This window comes from Tympanuchus pallidicinctus, unplaced genomic scaffold (assembly GCF_026119805.1).
Source record: "Tympanuchus pallidicinctus isolate F22 unplaced genomic scaffold, pur_lepc_1.0 scaffold3, whole genome shotgun sequence".
In the NCBI taxonomy this organism is placed as follows: Eukaryota; Metazoa; Chordata; class Aves; order Galliformes; family Phasianidae; genus Tympanuchus; species Tympanuchus pallidicinctus.
In genome coordinates this window covers 104,826,387-104,845,193 of record NW_026294747.1, presented here as the reverse complement: position 1 = coordinate 104,845,193, position 18,807 = coordinate 104,826,387, and positions in this window count along the sequence as shown.

Sequence of the window (18,807 nt, the reverse complement as noted above, 5' to 3'; positions counted from 1 at the left end):
CCAGATGCAACAGGAGATACCCTTTGGGTTCTTGGAAGCTGAAATGAGCCGCATTCATTCCCGGGTGCGATTCCACTGGGGAGGAAGGAGGTGCACGCAGGAGTGCCTGCGTGGGGAGGAGAGAGAGGCTGGGCACTTGCATCACACTTCAGTCTCCTCGGCAGTGCAAGGTACAAAAAGCAATGTGAACGCTCTGTAGACTGCAGTCCTTCAAGGTACCTCTGCAATACCTGCCATCCAAACCACAGACTGGAACATAAACAAGAGGGGATCATGTTCATGGATCACATCCTGTTCCTCCTGAGTATGGCCCAGATTTCTACCTCTGCGCAAGTGTTTGATTTCACTGTTGTGCCAGGAGCAATCTGGGACTCCAGCCCTGTTCCACATGAAATAATGGAAGGAGTTGGACGTGCAGCGCACAAAGCACTGAGTTGCTGCCAGAGCCCTAAAAGGAGGATGTGCTGCCTGAAGTGCCCCTTGCTATGAGGTGCTGCTGCTGAACAAATGGAGCAATGTATTTTGGTGACATCTGCAGTACAAACCTGCAAGCTGCATTACACTGCAAAGCGTGCCGAGCTCCCACTGCTTACTTCCCTGCTAACAGTTTGCTCAGCATGGAGCAGATTCATCCCTCCTACCAGGGTCACTGAAGTATGTTTCTGCATTAAGGTTACCTTACATGTTCTTTCGCATCCTCTTGTGGGCATATCAGTCAGACCACGTAAATGCACAGGTGTGTGCATGAACAGCAGTTTTAATGAAAATATGAATGGACATTTTCTTGCAGTCATTAATGCAGCCTCATTGTGCAGCAAAAAGGATCGTTTCTGAAGATCTGACAAACAAAAAGTCTATTTTGTCAGACACTGTGTGAAATATTGGTGGTAGGTACACAGTTGGACTGGATGACCCTAGAGGTCTTTTCCAACACTGGTGAACAGAAGTAAACTCTAATCATGTGTTTCAGTTCAGTTTTTAAGCTGATAGGAAGTTAGCACGAGGAAACTCAAAGAAACTGTCTTACAGTGTTTCTGACTGCAAAACTGATGGATTTTAACTAAAACCTTCAAGACTAGGTGTTGCATTATATCACGCTTGTCTAGCACTTTAAATTAATTACACGATTGTAGGACTTCCACTGTGCTTGGTGTTGGTGCCGTGCATGAGGGGGTTCAAGATGCTTCTGAAGTGATTGGTACTGAAACGCAGCTCCTTCTGGCACCTCGACTGCCAGAGCTGAACTGGATGTTTAAGGTTCCCTCCACCCGTTGTGCTACTGATGCCACTTGGATTGTGCTGATTACACAACGAGCTCCAATGGGGAGCCACAGCCGTCCAGGAATCCTAGAGGTGATCATTGGCTGGCCTGGAGGTAGAAAGTTTGGAACATCAGCAGCAGCAGAAGAGGTATCATATGGTAAAGAGGCTCCATGAATGAAATACCAGAAAATGAAAATAAATTTGCCCTGTTCACTGATGGATCATGGGGGGAAACTACACAGATGGAAATCTGCTGCGTGGAGCCCTGCACAACAAGTTGCAGAGGCTATTGAAGGTAAAGGAGAATCGAGGCAATTTGCCTCGGTAAAGGCTGTCCAGCTGGTCTTAAGTGTTGCTGAAGGGAGAGGTGCCCAATGTTTTATCCTTATACTGACTCATGGATGGTGGCAAATGCCTTACGGGGGTGGTTACAGCAGTGGGAACAGAGCAACTGGGAATGGAAAGGTAAACCTATTTGAGCTGCTGAACTGTGGGAAGACATTGCTGCCCAAATAAAGAATATGGCTGTAAAGGTGCATCATGTAGATGCTCGTGTGCCTGAGTAGGGCTACTGAAGAACGACTTGGCACTCCAGAAAGAATTGAGTCAGATAATGGGATTCATTCCAAAAATTCCCTTGTGGATACTTGGGCCAGAGAATGTGGCGTCAAGTGGATTTATCATATCCCCTATCATGCACCAGTCCCTGCAGCACACGTAAAGAGCATGATGAAAAAAGTGGTTTGGGTCTTTCCAAGTTCTGGGAAGGGCAAACCTCTTTGTGGAAGTGTTTTTGACCAGGAACCTGGGTCTGCTTTGTGGGTGATGCAGAAAAATGTGGATGTTCAGTGAGTACCGCAAGGGAATCTGATACTGGGGGAGTGCAGTCAGTAATTCCATGTATATATATATATATCTATGTGTGTGTTTAATGCTTGTTAATCATTGTTATTTGTTTGTACATATTAAGCATGATGTAGAGATATGGAATAAGGGGTGGAATGTCATGCTTTTGTGATTTTTGGTTGTCGGTATTCCACATCATAACACCATGTAGTGCTCTAGGAGTTGAAGAGTTAATGCTCCAGTTCTGGGTACCTGTCCCAGAAGAGAACTGCATACCCCAGGGGACTTTGCGTTCAGAGAGGAGATAAAATGCCTGGCAAAGTCATGGGACATCACTCTCCTCCCTTTTGCTCGTGCAGACCGCACGTCTTGCCTCAGCATTAGAGTAAGGCCTTTGGCTTTTGGATGCTCTCTCTCATTATATTTGATTTCTGAGCTTCAGTTCTAATTATATTGCATTATAGTGTGTTATCCTGCATTCCAACATAGTATTTAGTAAATTAGTTTATTTCTCCTTGGATCATTGCTGCTGTTTTGTTTGAGGCCCATCTCTCCATCCTTTTCCCTTATCTCTTTCCAGGGTGCGGATCCATGGGTCCCCCCACCTTGCTAGTCACAGAACCAGGCCAAATCAGCTCATAAACCATCAACAATCCCTTGGGTTGCTTGCCTGCTAACAGAAGAAATAATTCTGCATCTTGGCCAGTAGAAGTGACAAATTTTCCTTTGGATTTTACCAGTTAAGAAGGCAACTTCCAACACGGTTTTCCATTTTCTAATCTAACAAGCAATCACTTAGAAAATACTGAAGATCAGATAGAGATCACAGAATGGCTCAGGTTGTAAAGGTGCTTTGGGATCACCTGGGCCAACCCCCTACTCAAGCAGCTCAATCTAGAGCTGGTAGCTCAAGACTTTGTCCAGATGGTCTTTAAAGATCTTCAAGGAGAGAGTTATCAATCAGAGATGAGAGGCAAAGGAAAAAATAGATATATTTAACAGTCACAGAAAGCTACTTAGTGAATGGAAACATTATAGAAGCAATTACTATGTGATAATCCCATCATAGGCAGTAAATTGTTTTGTATGGACATTTTTGTAGGTGTGAATAAAGTTCTGGGAGACGGTTCCTCAAATTTCTGTAGCCACAGAGAAATCCTTATTTTTTCTTGGCATAACTGAGTATTTCAAGGGATCTTGGTTTTCCAGCACCACAGAAGACTCTGAGGTTTGCTTAATAGCCCGTAATAAGCAGTCATACTTTACACACACACTCCAGACCCAGCAGATGTGCTTTGGCGATGATGGGTTCTTGTTATTTCAGCCTCTGTGCCCCAGCTTTCCTCCGAACACCACTGTGGGGTCTGGCCCACAAAAGTGCTGCACGAGAGCTGCAGCTTGAGAGCCAGATGCGGCCATGTCATCACCAGCTTTCCTCAGCCCCAGGTGAGGACTGGTTCTCACGCGGGTTCAGAATTTCAGGAAAGAAAAAAAAAGAAAAAGGGTTTTACAGTCACTTGACAAAAGCGCTGAGGCCACCTATCCATCCCTAAGCAGCGTATGGACGTTCCCACAAGCCCAGTGCTGGACTTGCAGCATCAAATGCACGGTTTGCTGGTGGGTTAGGACCTCGGCCTTGACTCCCAGCCAAAGGGGGAACACAAGCACTGACCTTCAAGCTGAGCTGCCCCTTACCAGGGCTCCTTCACGGGTAGGCGGACGTGTTTTCTTTTCTGAGGTGGGTTATTTTAAGCCTGTGTCAGATGCTATCAGTCACCAGCCTCACACAACTGCTCGGACCCCTGGCTTTGCTTCTGGTGCCCCACGAGGAACTTCACAAGCCGCCCACAGCCCTATTGGCATACGGCTATCACCACTCCAATCCCCAGATATCTTAGGCTAATAAACTGGTAATTGAAAGGCGAGTTCAGCGCTGCTGTTTGCAGAGAGCCACAACCGCTGAATGATTACCCCAGCAGGCAATGCTAGAGGTGTCGAAAGAATCTATTAGTCTGCTTAGTCTAAGGCAGTACAGAGTGTTAGGGTAAGCTCTCCACAAACAAAACTCCCTTGCATATGACACAAGAAGAGCAGCGCGTGGTGGTGTGCTCTTTGCTGCACTGTCACCTATTGGGTTGCGTTCAGAGAAGCATCATGCGTGTGCAGAGCTAGCTGAAAAGGCCTGGAAGTGCAGGTAAAGATGCAGCAATCCATCCACCCGGGTTTGAGTTCACATGACAGGGGAAAGGCACAGGAAGGGGAAGATTGCTGCTGCTTGCTAGCAAGGAGCTGCACCCATCCTGCAACACAGTGTGTCTCTAAGACTTATTCCTATTGGCTAAAAGTCACCCAAGGACACAGGCCATCCTCAGGAAGAGATGAAGATCTCCATAAATATCCTCAAATATCTAGCCATCAAGCAATGTTTTATAGAACACATTGGAAGCATTTAAAATAGCTTTAAATCAGCGTACAAGACGTTTTACCCTATCCAGGTTAGTGCATTCAAGTGGACTCTCCCTCCTCTCTCACCTCATCTTTTTTCTCATCAAGAGGCTGATCTGGCATCATTCACAAGTTTGGAATTAACCTTGTTTCTGCTTTATCAGCTCTGCTGTCACCATGGTTCTGGAAGTGCTCAGGTCACCTCGCTCCCGGTTGTTCTGACACAAAAGCAACAAGACACCGAGGGCTGCTTTGAGAAAAAGGAGCTGAAATCCTACAGAAGAGCAAATAGCGCAAAAGGTAACCCTTGCTGTCTGAAGGAAGAGATTGCACTGAAACTTTACCTCAGGTTCATATTTTAATTGAGAACCTTAGTTACTCAAATGGAAAATCTGGCTTTGGGAATGCTGGAGTCAAAGTTGTTCTGCTTCAGTCCAGTATCCCTCAGTGCGGAGAAACCTGGACAACCCAGATCAAGTCTGGGTTTTATTCTCCTGGTAAGGTGTCATCCGTGGAAATTAACAGAGAGATACCAGTTGGTACCTTAAGAAGACCAGACCCTTGAAACTCAGCTGAAGGCAAATAAAAGCAAGCACTGCCCAGGGCTTTTCCCCAGCCAGGAGCTATCTTTGGGGAACCAGCATCACCTTTCTTAGAGTAGAATCATAGAATCACCAAGGTTGGAAAAGACCTAAAAGATCACCCAGTCCGACCGTTCACCTATTCCCAATAGCTCCCACTAAACCATGTCCCTCAACACAACATCCAGCCTCTTCAGACACCAAACCACCACAGGGGAGTCGGGTTGCTCAGATTCCACTTCTGAGCACAGGGTCCGTCTCTTTTCCCTTTCTCCTCCACGCTGAGAAGCACAGACTGCTGCAGAGCAGACCCCTCAACACAGCAGTGTGGCTCAGGAGTTGTTTCTTCACAGGGAGGCCCCCCCACTGCTGTCAACCCATGTTATGGCTCGACAGATCCTGCCTTGTGATTCTGCCCGGTGAGGATGCCCCGTGGCATAAGCTCACCATATGACTGCATGCTGTGCACATTGAGGCAACCATGTGGAAGAGCTAATTAGAAGACAGGAAATTAGAGCACGAGCTCAGAGGAAGCAATCTTTCAGCATGCAGCAAACCCAACCATGCAGTCCTTAGCAATTGTGTCTCTGGAAAGAAAATTGTCTGCATCAGAAGTATGTGGGTTAAAAATCTCCCTTCCTCTCTCAACTTCTGCTGTTGCTCAGCTCAGTGGAAGTCTAAGCAACGTTGTCTAAGATAAATAGGAGCCTTCCTCATTAACAGTTCAGCAGGATGCTCGAGCACACTCTTCAATTTAGGCTCATGGGTGATCTGAACGGCTTCAACAGGATGGCTTGCATACTTTTTATTAGGCATGTGAGTGAGAACCTTGCTGAGTCACATCCAGGAGATTCATACTTTCTTCAAGATCAAAGGCAGCATGCTAGCTCCTGCAGCCGAATCCACATGGCTGCACACTATTTGCTTTTCACTGACTACGTTTGAGTAGGATGAAGTCCAATCTGCAAGCCAAATTAAGCTCTCTCCCTCTTGTGTTCTTCTGTATTTATTTCCTTTTGTTGTTGTTGAGCATGTCAGCAGAAGAAGCTGACGTTTGACGGTGCAGAGATGTGCAAATGAAATGCTGGAATAGTTTGCAAGTTGCTACAGCACTAAAATACTGAAAAGGCAATCTGCAATAAGGCTAAGTGAGATGTTAAGAGAGTTAGAATAATGTTTTCACTGGCACTAAGACACCTATGGTCCCCCAGCCTGAGGTTTAGAAAGATGAAAGTACAAACTGCCAGACAGCAATTCCTTTTGACTTGAGAGTCTACATTTACTACTGTTTGCTTTGAAATCTCTATAGCAGGAGAACAGAACAGCAAAACATCTTTGAAATATCTCCCTCTTCCGACCTGCCCCCATCCAAATTATCACTAAAGCAAAGGCTGCGAGCACCACTCTCGCAGTAGCTCATAGAGGAGCTCAAACAATGTCACTGTCACGTGAAAATGGGCTTGGATGGAGGCTGCAAGTAACAAAAGCTTGCTTTTGGCTTGCTCAATTTGCAAACACAGCTCTAGGTCAAGGGGTGAAAACATGTAGAGCTGTCAGATCCTGTTGGGCTCTCAGTGGATCAGCTGCGACTTGGGGAGAGGATCAAAGCGCTCACAGCCTGCTCCATACCTCTGGGCTGGGTAGCAAATACACACAGTACAGCTCACCACGAGGTACCTCTAGGAAAGGCAGGGAAACAGCTACAGCCAGCTCACAGCCAAGACCTGATCTCCCAGGAGCCACAAAAGGAACCTGGAAGCTGTGAGATGTCACAAGGACAGAGGCATCGCCCTGGACAGGAGCAAACTGAGGACTGGCTGGGAGTCAGCTGAGGGCAGTGCAACAGCTAGCAACACACATCTGCTCTGGAAAGCTTGCTGGCACTACACACACAAATAGAAATGCTGCTTACGTACACACATACCTGTCTGCCCTTATATTAAATTCTCATGCTTTTTGGTACAGGTTGAAAAATAGGCAGTAGTCAGGTACAGCTGATGTCCCAGAACATTTATGAGACATAAATGATGGCCTCGCTCAGAAATATGATTAATGAAGAAGAAATCCTCTGTGGGCTTCTTGCCATCTCAGCAATCCCCAGTTCCAATTGCCTTATTTAGCATGCACCAGCCTTTGCTTTCAGATTTCTTACAGTGCGTACTGCTAAGTGAAACTTGAAGGCAGAAGCCAAACTCCTGTATTCCCAATGCATGTGCCATCTGCTTGGAAATCAAAAACCCTCAGATGCTTCAAATCAGACCCCAGATTACTGTCAGCTGAAGACAACAGATTAATACTGGGAGAGCACAAACTGGGGCAGAGCGTGGGTTCTTGTCAGTGCTCGCTATCTGGTTGCACTGCGGGTGCCAGAAGCGTTGCAGGATCCAGCTAATCCCTAAACATAACCCTGCATTTTGGACAAACTATCAACAAGGATCAGGTTTGTCCATTAAAAGGTTGTTGCACAGAAGGTCGCTTTTTCAGTGCTGTTTCGCTTTAACCTTTATCGTCTGCGTTCACACGGACAGACTGAATAACCAGAACCAGGGCAAGTTTTCCACTAACACACCCATAAATGTATTTTTTCCTCTGAAGCAATGGAAAACTTTCAAGGCACTTAGATGCCACGATGATGAGCATGGCATTAAAAAATGTAGATAGATAAGATAAGGCAGAAGGGATTGTCTGGCAGGAGTCAGCAGCTGTAATTTGACATGACGATAATTCCCCTTGTGAAGGCTGGGGCAGGGGCAATGTGGCTCTCACATCTTCCATTAGCAGGGCAACAAATACAGAATACTCATCAAAGAGTCCTGTAAAAATCACCCTATGTCTCCAGCCAATGTCTAGAGCCACCAATAGAGTCAGATGCTCTTAAATGGGAAGCTAAGGAGTGCATGAAGCACTGACGGCTCATCACAGCTGAGGCACTATGTGAAAGCAGGGTCTCTGCTTCAGTTAGGATAGTGGTGGTAGAAACACAGCACGGACAAAAATAAGAGATTGTTAGTGAGTGCAGACTTTACAGGAAGCTAAAGCAAAAATGAACTTTGCTTGTATGTTAACTTCCTTCCCTCTAGCTATGAAGTTTCAGAGGAAAAAAAAAGTTATCATAAAGGCATCTACTGAAAGCAATGGGCCAGTCCCACCTCTGTCATGGGTGGGACAAGGAGCCCTCCTGTCCCAGCCCTGTGTACCCCACCAGCTTCAGTGAGTTGTATCCAGAAATATTCCCCCAGGAAAGGAAGTGTCCTGTGGTAGAGGAGAAAGGTCTTGTCACAATTTACCATTACTGCAATTAAGAAATAATGCTAACAATAATGCCCCACTGCAAAAGATGACATCCTCTGATCCATGCACAAGCATTTCTCTGCGTGTTTCAGGAAATTTGGACCCATTTATTCCTACAATGTTTCTTTACTCACTAAAGGAAAGACACCTCTGCAGCCACAATCCACGCAGGAACACAGCTCACAAAACTAAAACCAGAGAACGTTTACCCCTCAGCTCAGCCAAGGATCTTCATTGTTTGTGAGGCGAGGTGACTGAACTCACCTCCTCCTGAGCCTCACCAAGTCTGTTTCTCCTCCAGTCCCAATGGGGACTAGAAGAGTTTCCCTTTGCAAGGCTGAGGTGGGCTGGCAGCACAGCTCAGCAGCCCAGCAGCCCCCAGGCTCCTCTCATCTGTAAACCTGCAGTCCTGTCTCTCCATCCACATTTAAGCTGGAGCTCCTTGCTGGCCTGCAGAAGGCGTGCAGGGTGAGGGGACTGCAGCCACAAGACAAGTGGACACAAAGGGAAGTGGAAAGGGCAAGGGCCAATCCAGCTGTTGCTCGGGTAAATTGGTTGGAAGAAACAAAGCAGACTTCCAAAATACTGATATTAATAAAGCCCCAGACCAAAGCATAACAGCACCTTGACAGAGTGATCCCCTTTCTCCAGTTTACACCAAAACCCACAGTACCTGCCTCCTTTCCCAAAGCCAGTAGTCTCGTTCCAAGGGAAAGCCCAGGTTCTGCCCCGTAAGAGCACCATCTGGAAAAGCCATATGCAGGGAGTTAATATTTAAGAGTGAGCTGAGCTCAAGGTCTACCAATAAAAGACCACAGAATCCCCGCTGGCTGGCATTGGCATCCTAGTGCACAGCAACAGATGCTGTTCAAAGCCCCAAATTAATTTCTGCAAAAAGAAATGCAGATACAACACATAAATCCTTGCACAACAAAACTGAGACAGAATTTACTGTAAAGGCACAGCAGAGTTTTGCAAGAAAGACATGAGTTTTATTTGTATTTGTATGCATTTTATCTATATATATATATAAATGCATATATATAAACATTTTACGTTAGCAAGAGGTTTTAATATGGAAAAGAAATCTTATCTTACTGGGGTAGAAAGGTCAAGGTATTTTAAACTAATTTTTCCACAATTTGTGTCTGACAGAAACTGATGCTGTCTAGGTAAGTACCACTATCTTGGGATGAGCTCAGGGCCAGCAAAACAAGGTGATAAGGAAGGGACATCATCTCAAAACCAATAAATCTCCTTCCCAGATGGCATTTTTATCTGAGAGTGCCAAAAGAAGCTAGACAGGAAATTTGTGGACCTACATAATGGTAAACTTGTTAAGAGTAAGTGAGTTTCTGAAAGACTAACAGCGAGTTAATCTGGTGCCTCTGATTAAAAAAGAACCTCAGCACTTCAGCTAATGTTTACAGCACATAAAATAATTTAATCCAGAGCATCAGCCTCACAAATATCTATGAAGGAGGTAGCATAACTAGCTTGCATTTTAAAGAGGCCCCCAGACAACGAGTTAAAACTAGGGAGCACAGCAGTGCAAGCACCGGGGCTTTCCTGCATGGATTGAGAGGGTTCCTGTGCCAAGGATCTCTGAATAACCCCAGAGTTTAGTTTTAAGGCAAAAACATGAAAGCAAGGCTTGAGCATTGGAGCTCAGGAGCTTTTCTTCTAAAGCAGACCTTCTGCTGCGTTTCAACAGGTGAGACCTTGGATCTCTGGGGGAGACTGTCTCATTTCATCAGGATCATGGACCAAAAGGACACCAGGAACCCACAGCAGTGCCCTGGTACAGCAGGCTGTGGGAAGGCAGGAGGAACAACATCAGCTTTGGCTCCACAACTGGTGCCCCTAAGCCTGCAGCAGAGCACAGCTACTGCCCTGCTCAGACCAGTACCTTTCAAGAGGGCCACGCTGCAGCCACAGGTCACGTAGCTCCAGCAAGGAACTCACCCCTCAGTTCTCATCGAAAACCAATCCCAAGCATGGTTCAGATTTACCACTGTTACTGTTGGACAGATTCAAGCAGTCACGATGAGCACCCATCGGACTTGCCATGTTGATTTCCCTTAGCAATAGGAGAGAGTAAACAGTTGTTTACACAGCTATGTTTTCTGAAGACGACAGCAGCCTTTTTCACGTACTTCTGCAATCGTAGTGATGAAGTATCTGTACAAGAAGCAGCACACCATTGGCAGAGAAAGCCTGTTTTGTTCTTAAAACTGATATTTAACTAATGCTCAGAAATGCTTTTATGTAATCTGTGCTCTCTTACGCTGATGTATTAATAATGAAATTGCAGCTCTCCAAGAAAGTAATGAACATGAACAATGGAAGCGGAATCAGAATCCTATAATGCAAGAAATACTGCTGGGTCAGCTGGACACAGAAGGTGCATCAGTGATTTCAGTAAGAACATGAAAGGACCATCATGATAACGACTCTGGTTGTATTTGCATTGTTAGTGCATCTCAGACAGAAAGCGCTCTCTGGACTTCATAAACTCCCAGGCCAGGAGATGTCAAGCTCTGGCATGAGGGTGCTTCTGAGGGGCCTCTCTAAATAGGGTGTTAACTGGGTGCAGGATGCTCTGTAATCTGGTGTTTAGGACTTACATGGATATCACACAGCAACAGATCTTCCTCCCAGAAAGTGCTAATCCTTTTGGGCCCTGTGTAGCACCCTCAGAGTCTGGCAGCAGCTACTACGCATCTCCAAGCATGCAAGAGCGGTAGGCTAAACACATAGACATAAGTGCAGAAATTCATTAAGAAAAAAAGGCAACTATATCCTATAAAGTCTTACATGCTCAGTTGTAATGCTGTGTGTAGTTTTATAGACTTGGGAGCTTATTAATGTGTCAGCATTAATACTGAAAGTGCTGGAAAAAGGTGGGTTTGATTTGCACCCTTCCCCACGTTGAAGGAGTCCTGTGGTCACCAGTAACTATAGATCAACAATCAATATTTCTATAAACCATTACTGACTTAGAACTCAATCGTGAAACTCAGATATAAATGTTCCTAATTTCAGGCTGAAAGGGCTGAGCAGACTTTCTGTATCACAGAACATTAGCAGATCATAATCTTCCTCTACTACACATGTTGCATTGAGGAGAGTTTTCTGGTAGCCTGGAGTTTACTGAGGCTTTTTTAATCCTTTCTCTGTCTCTAAACAGATCCTAATCTTCTTTGATTTTCCATGCATGAGTGGCCAGGCTGAATGAGCAGATCTGTTATCAGCTGCAAGGAGTCTGGGCTCGCAGCTGTTGACTGATAAGTCCCTCTGCAAAACCCCCACTCGGTGCACCAGGTCTGGCTTCCTTTCCCTTATCCCCCCGCAGGAACCCAGGCTGTGTGAAGGAGCCTCTACTTAGCCTCCTGTTCCTCTCACCAGCTTCGTGCCTGTCCAGCAGACGTGGGGTGTGATAACACACCAAGCCCTGGGCTGCAGTGCTGGATGTTGTTGAAGGGTTTTGTGTTCTGGGGTGGAAGCATAATGAGATGCTTGCTAGCAAACAACATCCATTATTTTGATTCTTGTGCTTTTTTTTTTTCCTTTTATTTTAGTGAGAAGAGCACCAGATGCATGCAGCTAATAAAGCAAACAAGTAAGCAAGAATACAGCTTGCACTACTGCTTTCTCTAGCAAAGTTCTCTGTTTCAGATGTACAGACCGTGACTTGAGACAATGCGCTGCCTTGGTGGTTTGATTTCCCAGATTCAAAAGGCAATATTTCCTGAACAAAGAGCAGCTGAGTGACATCCCAGGAGAAAGTGCAGTGGTAGGAAGAATCTTGCACACATACACAAAGCAAATCCATGTTTTGCATCAGGGGAATAATTGTCAGCCAAGGCCCTAGAGATGGTAAATTGTCTGTTTCACATATACTAATGGGAACTCAAATGTTAAGTCAAATCGTGCCCCCAGATGATGCAATGTTGAAAAGCAAGTTGTTAACAAAGAGAGGGGCTGAGGTTGCTTCTCCATTTGAAGCATGCTTCTGTGTTTTCCTTCCAGACTCAGAGGATTAGGGTGATAAAGGGACAGGATTTGCCAGGAGTATTTTAGCCAACTAACACATGGAAACAATGCAGATTGCTTGTACCCTGTTTGCAGATTAATCATTATGGCTTCTCTTTTGTTTGCCTGTTGGTGGGAACTGTGCTGTTCAAGAAATCTTCCCAGATTCCCAGATGTTACCTCTATAAACTTTGTACCTCGTTTCTACGTAGGAAAAAGAAGGGTAAATGCCCATTTGCCTTTACCATACTTGAAAACTTAGTATTTCAATGCAGCCTTTTAAACTACCTTTGTTGGAATTCAAAGTGACAGTGAAAACCGAAGTTGCAAACTTGCACTGTCTTTTGTCATACAGACAGCAAATCCAATAAATCCCTCTGAAGGGAGGCTGAAGTGAAGGTGATAAGCCTAGGAGATGAAGAGATGTAAAACAATAATATTAAGCGCAGTATTAAAGGTAGAGAGTTTCCACTGTAAAACTTTTTTTGGTCCTGGTCCTATTGGACCTAGTAAAATTTCCATAAGACTCAGTGGGAACAAAAGGATTTGCTTAGCTCTTCCTCTGTACATACTTGTCTTTGATCAGCGGAAGTGAATTGATTTGCACTTTGTTTCTCCTCTGCTTCAGGTGCCAGCTCTGAAGCACAAGGACCCTCCTGCTGTATTGGAGATCAATCACTGTCTTCATAAGAAAACAACACACCAATCATCCAGAATGGAAATGTGGCAAATCTTGCATTAATCTATTCATCCTGAAATGAGCACAGATGAAAAAATATAGATACATATAAATATATAAATCAATAAGAGCTGGTATGATGCATTAACCTAAAGTTCATTTTGATCTTGGAACACACTTTCCTACTTTTCTGACTGCATACTTGTGTTTACAATATATATACACACAGATGAAAGATTTTTGCACAATCTAAGAGGCTCCACACCAGGGTGCTGACCTTTGAGCCCACACTCCACTGCAGGCCTGGATCCATGGTCAGCTCACTCTACTCACCCTTCGTCCATTTGCACTTCAGGTCATCACTGTGCATTCCTCTCACACCTTTGTCATTTCAGCCTCCATAGGACATCTATGGAGATGGAGATTTTATCCCTGCCCCTCTATGCATCAGGGTAAGAATAGAGCAGACACCAGCCTAAACCCTTAAAAGGAGACTGGAAGTGGAGGTATCACTGCCACAGCACCTCCCCTCTTCCTCAGCACTCTAACTGACTTTGAAGGGTGCCACAAGAGAGTAGCTCTGCTGGATGCTGCCACTGAGACTAGGAAGAGCAAGCCAGGTCCTGTCACATGGTGGGCATGGGGTGGGAAACAGCTGCTTCTAAAGCTGCAGCCAGAGTTCCTCAGCACCAAATATCTGCTTTGTTGCTCGGATGATTACACCCTGAGGAAAGCTTCCCTACTGCTTTAATAGAGCTTTTGGGCCATTCTCCCAACATAAATCCATGCCTCGCTTGTCAGGAGGAGGAAGGCAACTAGAGACAGAGGAACAATGAGAGTTTCAGACCACCTACTCTGAGATCAGCTACCCTTGCGTGTTCCAGGGAGACAAACACTGCTGAGGCCCAACGCAGGCTCTGATCCTAGTGAGAAACGTTTCTGATTTATGGCCTTTGTTTCCATGCTGAAGCTCAGCCAACAGCCATCTCATCTGAGGCTTTTCTTCCAGCCAGGTGCTCGTTTCACAGCTCCCCTGCATTCCAAGAACTGTCTAGTTTAGGTTGGCAACACTGACTGTGCATTTTTATTTTTGCTCTGTTATAGGTAATGTTTCTCACTCCAGCAATATTTACATCACGATCTTGCTTTTCCATTGACAGCCCTGTGCTTACATAATTCTTTCACAGCATCTGTAAGGCATTGATATCCAGTGCTTCACATAGGAAAGCTTTCTCGTGATCGATCTGTCTCTTGGGAGCAGTCTTGCTCCACTTAAGCTCAGTGGGCCCTTTGCTGGTAACATCAGCTTAGAGTCTACAAGCAAAGCCTCAATAAAGGACAGCTGGTGGTGGGGAGCCTGTTGCCGAGGTTTCCTTGCTTCAGTTCCAAGAAGCATTGCACTCACAGGTTCTCATCCTGATGGGGGATTTCAATCACCTGGATATCCACTGGGAAAGCATCACGGCAAGCTGCAAGCAACCTAAGAGACTTCTGGACTCCATCGGTGATAACATCTAGTTCAGGTATTGGAGAGACTGAGCAGGGTGAAGTATTGCTGGACCTGGTGCTCACCAGTGCAGAGGAGATCATTAAAGACATCAATATTGGAGGCAGCCTGGGCTGCAGCAGCCGTGCTCTGGTTGAGTTCAGGACCTTGAGGAATGCGGGCCTGGCAAAGAGTGGGGTCAGGACGCTGAACTTCAAGAGAGTGAACTTCAGCTATTTGAGGTATAATCAGCTATTTTGAGCTATAATCGTTGGACAGGATCTCCTGGGAATCTGTCCTTAGAGACATAGGAGTGAAACAAAGCTGGCTACTTTTTAAGGATGCCTTTCTGAGAGCACAAGAGTTCTCCACCTCTCAGAATAAGAAAGCAGGCTTGGCATGGCCTGGCAAGGACCTGCTGGTCAAACTGATGGGAAAGAAAGGCGTGTATAGGCAGTGGAAACAAGGGCGTGTAACCTCATTACAGCCTTCCAATATTTAAAGGGAGATTGCAAACAGGAAGAAAATCAACTTTTCACATGGGTAGATAGTGATAGGACAAGGGGAATACTTTTAAACTGAGAGAGGTAAGATTTGTATTAGATGTTTCATTGAGAGGATGATGAGATGGTGGAACAGGTTGCCTAGAGAGGTTGTAGATGCCCTGTCCCTAGAGGTGTTCAAGACCAGGTAGGATGGGGCCCTGGGCAGCCTGATCTGGTACTTGATATAGCAGTTGGCAACCCTGCCTATGGCAGGAGGGTTAGAACTTGATTGTCCTTGGGGATCCTTCCAACCCAAGCCATTCTATGATTCTGTGAATCTATGATTTATAATTCTATGAATCGAAGAGAGTAACACAGCACAGACCAAAGGGTAGCACCTTTTAGTTCACTCTTAAGTCAGCGCTGACTTTTGTGCACAAAAGCATTCCTTCTGCAAAGCAGAGGCTGCTCCAGTTTTCCTTGTTGCATTCAGATTTGTGACAGCTTCCCAGGTGCCACCACCGATAGTGGAGATGACATCCATTTTGGGGTGGTCACTGCCAGGGATCACGTACTCAGAGAGCAGAAAGACTTCTTGTTTTAGTTGTCCTCCCACCGTTGTTCCTCACTGAAAGGGTGGAAGTTGCAAACACATCTGATGGGCTACACTCGAGTTAGAAGCAGTACCTCAGACAGCAAGTTAGCAAATAAGATATATATTAAACCTCACAATGCTACGGTTAGATTTTATCAACAGTAACTACAAGCAGTTTCCTTTGCTTTGTTTTCTATGCAAGACCCATTTCCTTTTTGCTTTGACCACTGTTTCATCCACTAAATCTCTGCAGAGTAAGGTATACCACACTATTTTGTTTTTGTGTGTTGTTTTTTTTTAACATACACATACTGCACAGGTAGAAGTAAAAATATTCAGGGCTGGAAAATCACGCCTTCAGTTTTATCTGCTCTTAGAATATTTTTTCTTCATGCTTCAGACTGTCCAAACTGTTCCCCAGTCTCTCCCATCTGTGCATTCTGCAGGTGCTGCATGACAGCTGAACAGTCATCACAGGCATTTTCCACAGCAGAGGTCAGCACTGCTCCCAAACCTTTCCAGAGGAGATTGCTGATAATTGCAAATCATGATTTTAAAGATGTCCAAGAACTAGCATAGGCCCCTTTGCATCCCCCAGCCTCAAGTAAAAGAAGGTCTGCAGTCTGTGGGAAAGTCTTACAGCCCTCTGTCTGCACAGGTTTCCGAAAGTGTTGGTCTCTCCAAAGGGAAGTGTGAGCATGTAGCTGGCTCCTGCCTGTTTTAGGGCCTCTGTGGTATTACTGCACCCCAAGAATCTGCCACAGATCACTCAGCATTTCCATTCCCTGTAAGTTCTGACATTTCAATAGTGTTGACTTCCTCCTGCATAAAAATTTACCATTTTGATATGCTACGCTCAAAGGAAGACCCTGATTTGTTGGTTTTTTGTTTTTTTTTCACTTATTTCAGCAGCCTGATGGACAGTGGAAAACTTGGTGACACCAGTGGCAGGACAGAGATGAAGTACCAGTATTTATCAAGTACTCTGGTTAGCTGAGGCACAGACCATGTGTCCCATTTCCCAAACACAGCACCAAGCATCCCAGATCTCCACGTGTCAGTCAATGGAAAAAACAAATAACTGGCTAACTGAAAAGCTTTTTCTTAAGGAAAGCATGCTAGGTACGTGGCAGGTAGAAGTCTTCCCAGACCAAACACTGCATTTATCTCACTGTCAAGTTGTCTTTTTTTTTTATTTAAACAAGACAGACGATTTAAAAGAGGTTACCCCATTGCAGAGCAGCATCTCACAGAGGAGCCTCATCCCCAGCCTATCGCTGATCCTTACAGCTCTGTCGTCAGTCACGGTGATGGTCACTACAGCATCAGCACACTTGGCACAGCCTCCGTCTTGGCTCACAACCTGCTCTGCACTGATGTTTTCCTTTGGCCAGGAAAGGTGCATTATTACATCAGAGTGCTACCCCTGCAGTGCCTACGGATCCCATGGCACTTCATTAGAGAATGCCAACTGCTTTCAAGAGCACAAGAACGCTTTCACTCAACAGCGCAAAGGCCAAAGTTATGCTCACTGGGGAATAAATGTTTATAGGCAGGGAGGAGGGGCCAGGAAACAGCTTTTCTTGCACAAGAAGCCACGTTTTTCCTGGCACAGATAGGCTGCAGGGCAGCAAGGAGCAGCGTGCTCCAAGTGGAGACCTTGTTACCACACGCAGGACAGCTTTGCACGTGCCTTGCACAGAGGCATTTTGATCTGCTCTTTGCTACTGTTTTTAAAATCATATCCCCCTCTCACGTTTTACCATGGATGCTGCTGAGATCAGCATCACCACACACATGCCACACACAGCAAGGGACCCCTTCTGCTTCTCTGCTATGTAAGAAGCTAAGTGATTTAGAAGGTACAGAAGACAAAACCTTGCAGTTGTACTGGTTTTCATCCCAACTTTAGAAGGATCCCTCAGATATTACCTTATCCTTGATAAAGGAGCTAACAGGATGCAGGAAATCACATCAGCACTCTGATCCTTTAATTTAGGTGCCCAAAATCTACATGTGGACATACAGTCAAGTGATAAGGACTTACTATTATTCTAAAATGAGACAAGTTCTCTCATTAAATCACAACAACATCCTGAAAACAAAAAAGGAAAGTTGCCACAAAATGCTAAGTAATGGCTTAGAAAGCACTAAGAGAAGTCTTTAAACTTTCAGACACCAGTTTATACTACATACCACTGCTCTTCTGTGCTCAGGATATGTGAGGGTACCCATGGAATGCAACCCAGATATTATCCTCTTTTCAGTGCCTTTCTAAAACATCAAAACTGGTGAGATGAGTGGATTTTTTTCAGCCACCAATCTGTTAATTACAAATGAGTTTGTCTGGCTGAGTTGGAAAAGGACAGAGAGCAGCCACTCACGCCAATGAACACTGAAACAGATCCAACTGGTAGTTGTATTTGTCAGTATTCATCTTCCACTCTTGATTTTAAATAGAACCCTAATTCTCCATCATCCCATCCAGGGAAGACTTGCTCTGAAGTTAATTTGAGGAAGGTAACTTCTGCAGCTCCCGACTCATGAGGTCCATACCAAAACCACAGCATACATCAGTTATTGGATCCAACCTGTTGCCAAAGGACCGCAGAGAAGGTGGTTAATCTGAAATCCAAACTCCAACACATTTTCCAGATCTGACTTGTCTCCAGGCTCACAGATGTGGGCATGCCAAAGAAAAGAAAGAGCCAGTGAAAATAATTACTGTCATTATTTCTCGGCAACAACTCTAACATGTATACCACTCCATATATTTTTCTATCTTACATGTCTGCAGATAGCTTTATAGGTATTACTGGCGTTTGGACATTTGGAAGCAAACCAGATGCCTTGGCTTGGCACCGCCTTAAGGTTTTTCTGCCAATTTGCCCACTTCCAGTAAGAGCTGTAACCAAACGGATGTTTGCGATCGTACGGTCAGAAGAGAAGCAGGCTTCACTCTGAAGTGCAGCAATTCCCCCAGTGTGATGTTCTCTGCTGATCAAAGCTGGGTGGTGCTGCTTTTGACCTGTTTCTCTGGTAGGATCAAACCATCAGCGTGGGGGCAGGAATACCTCCAAGCGTGGACTCTTTCCCTGTTC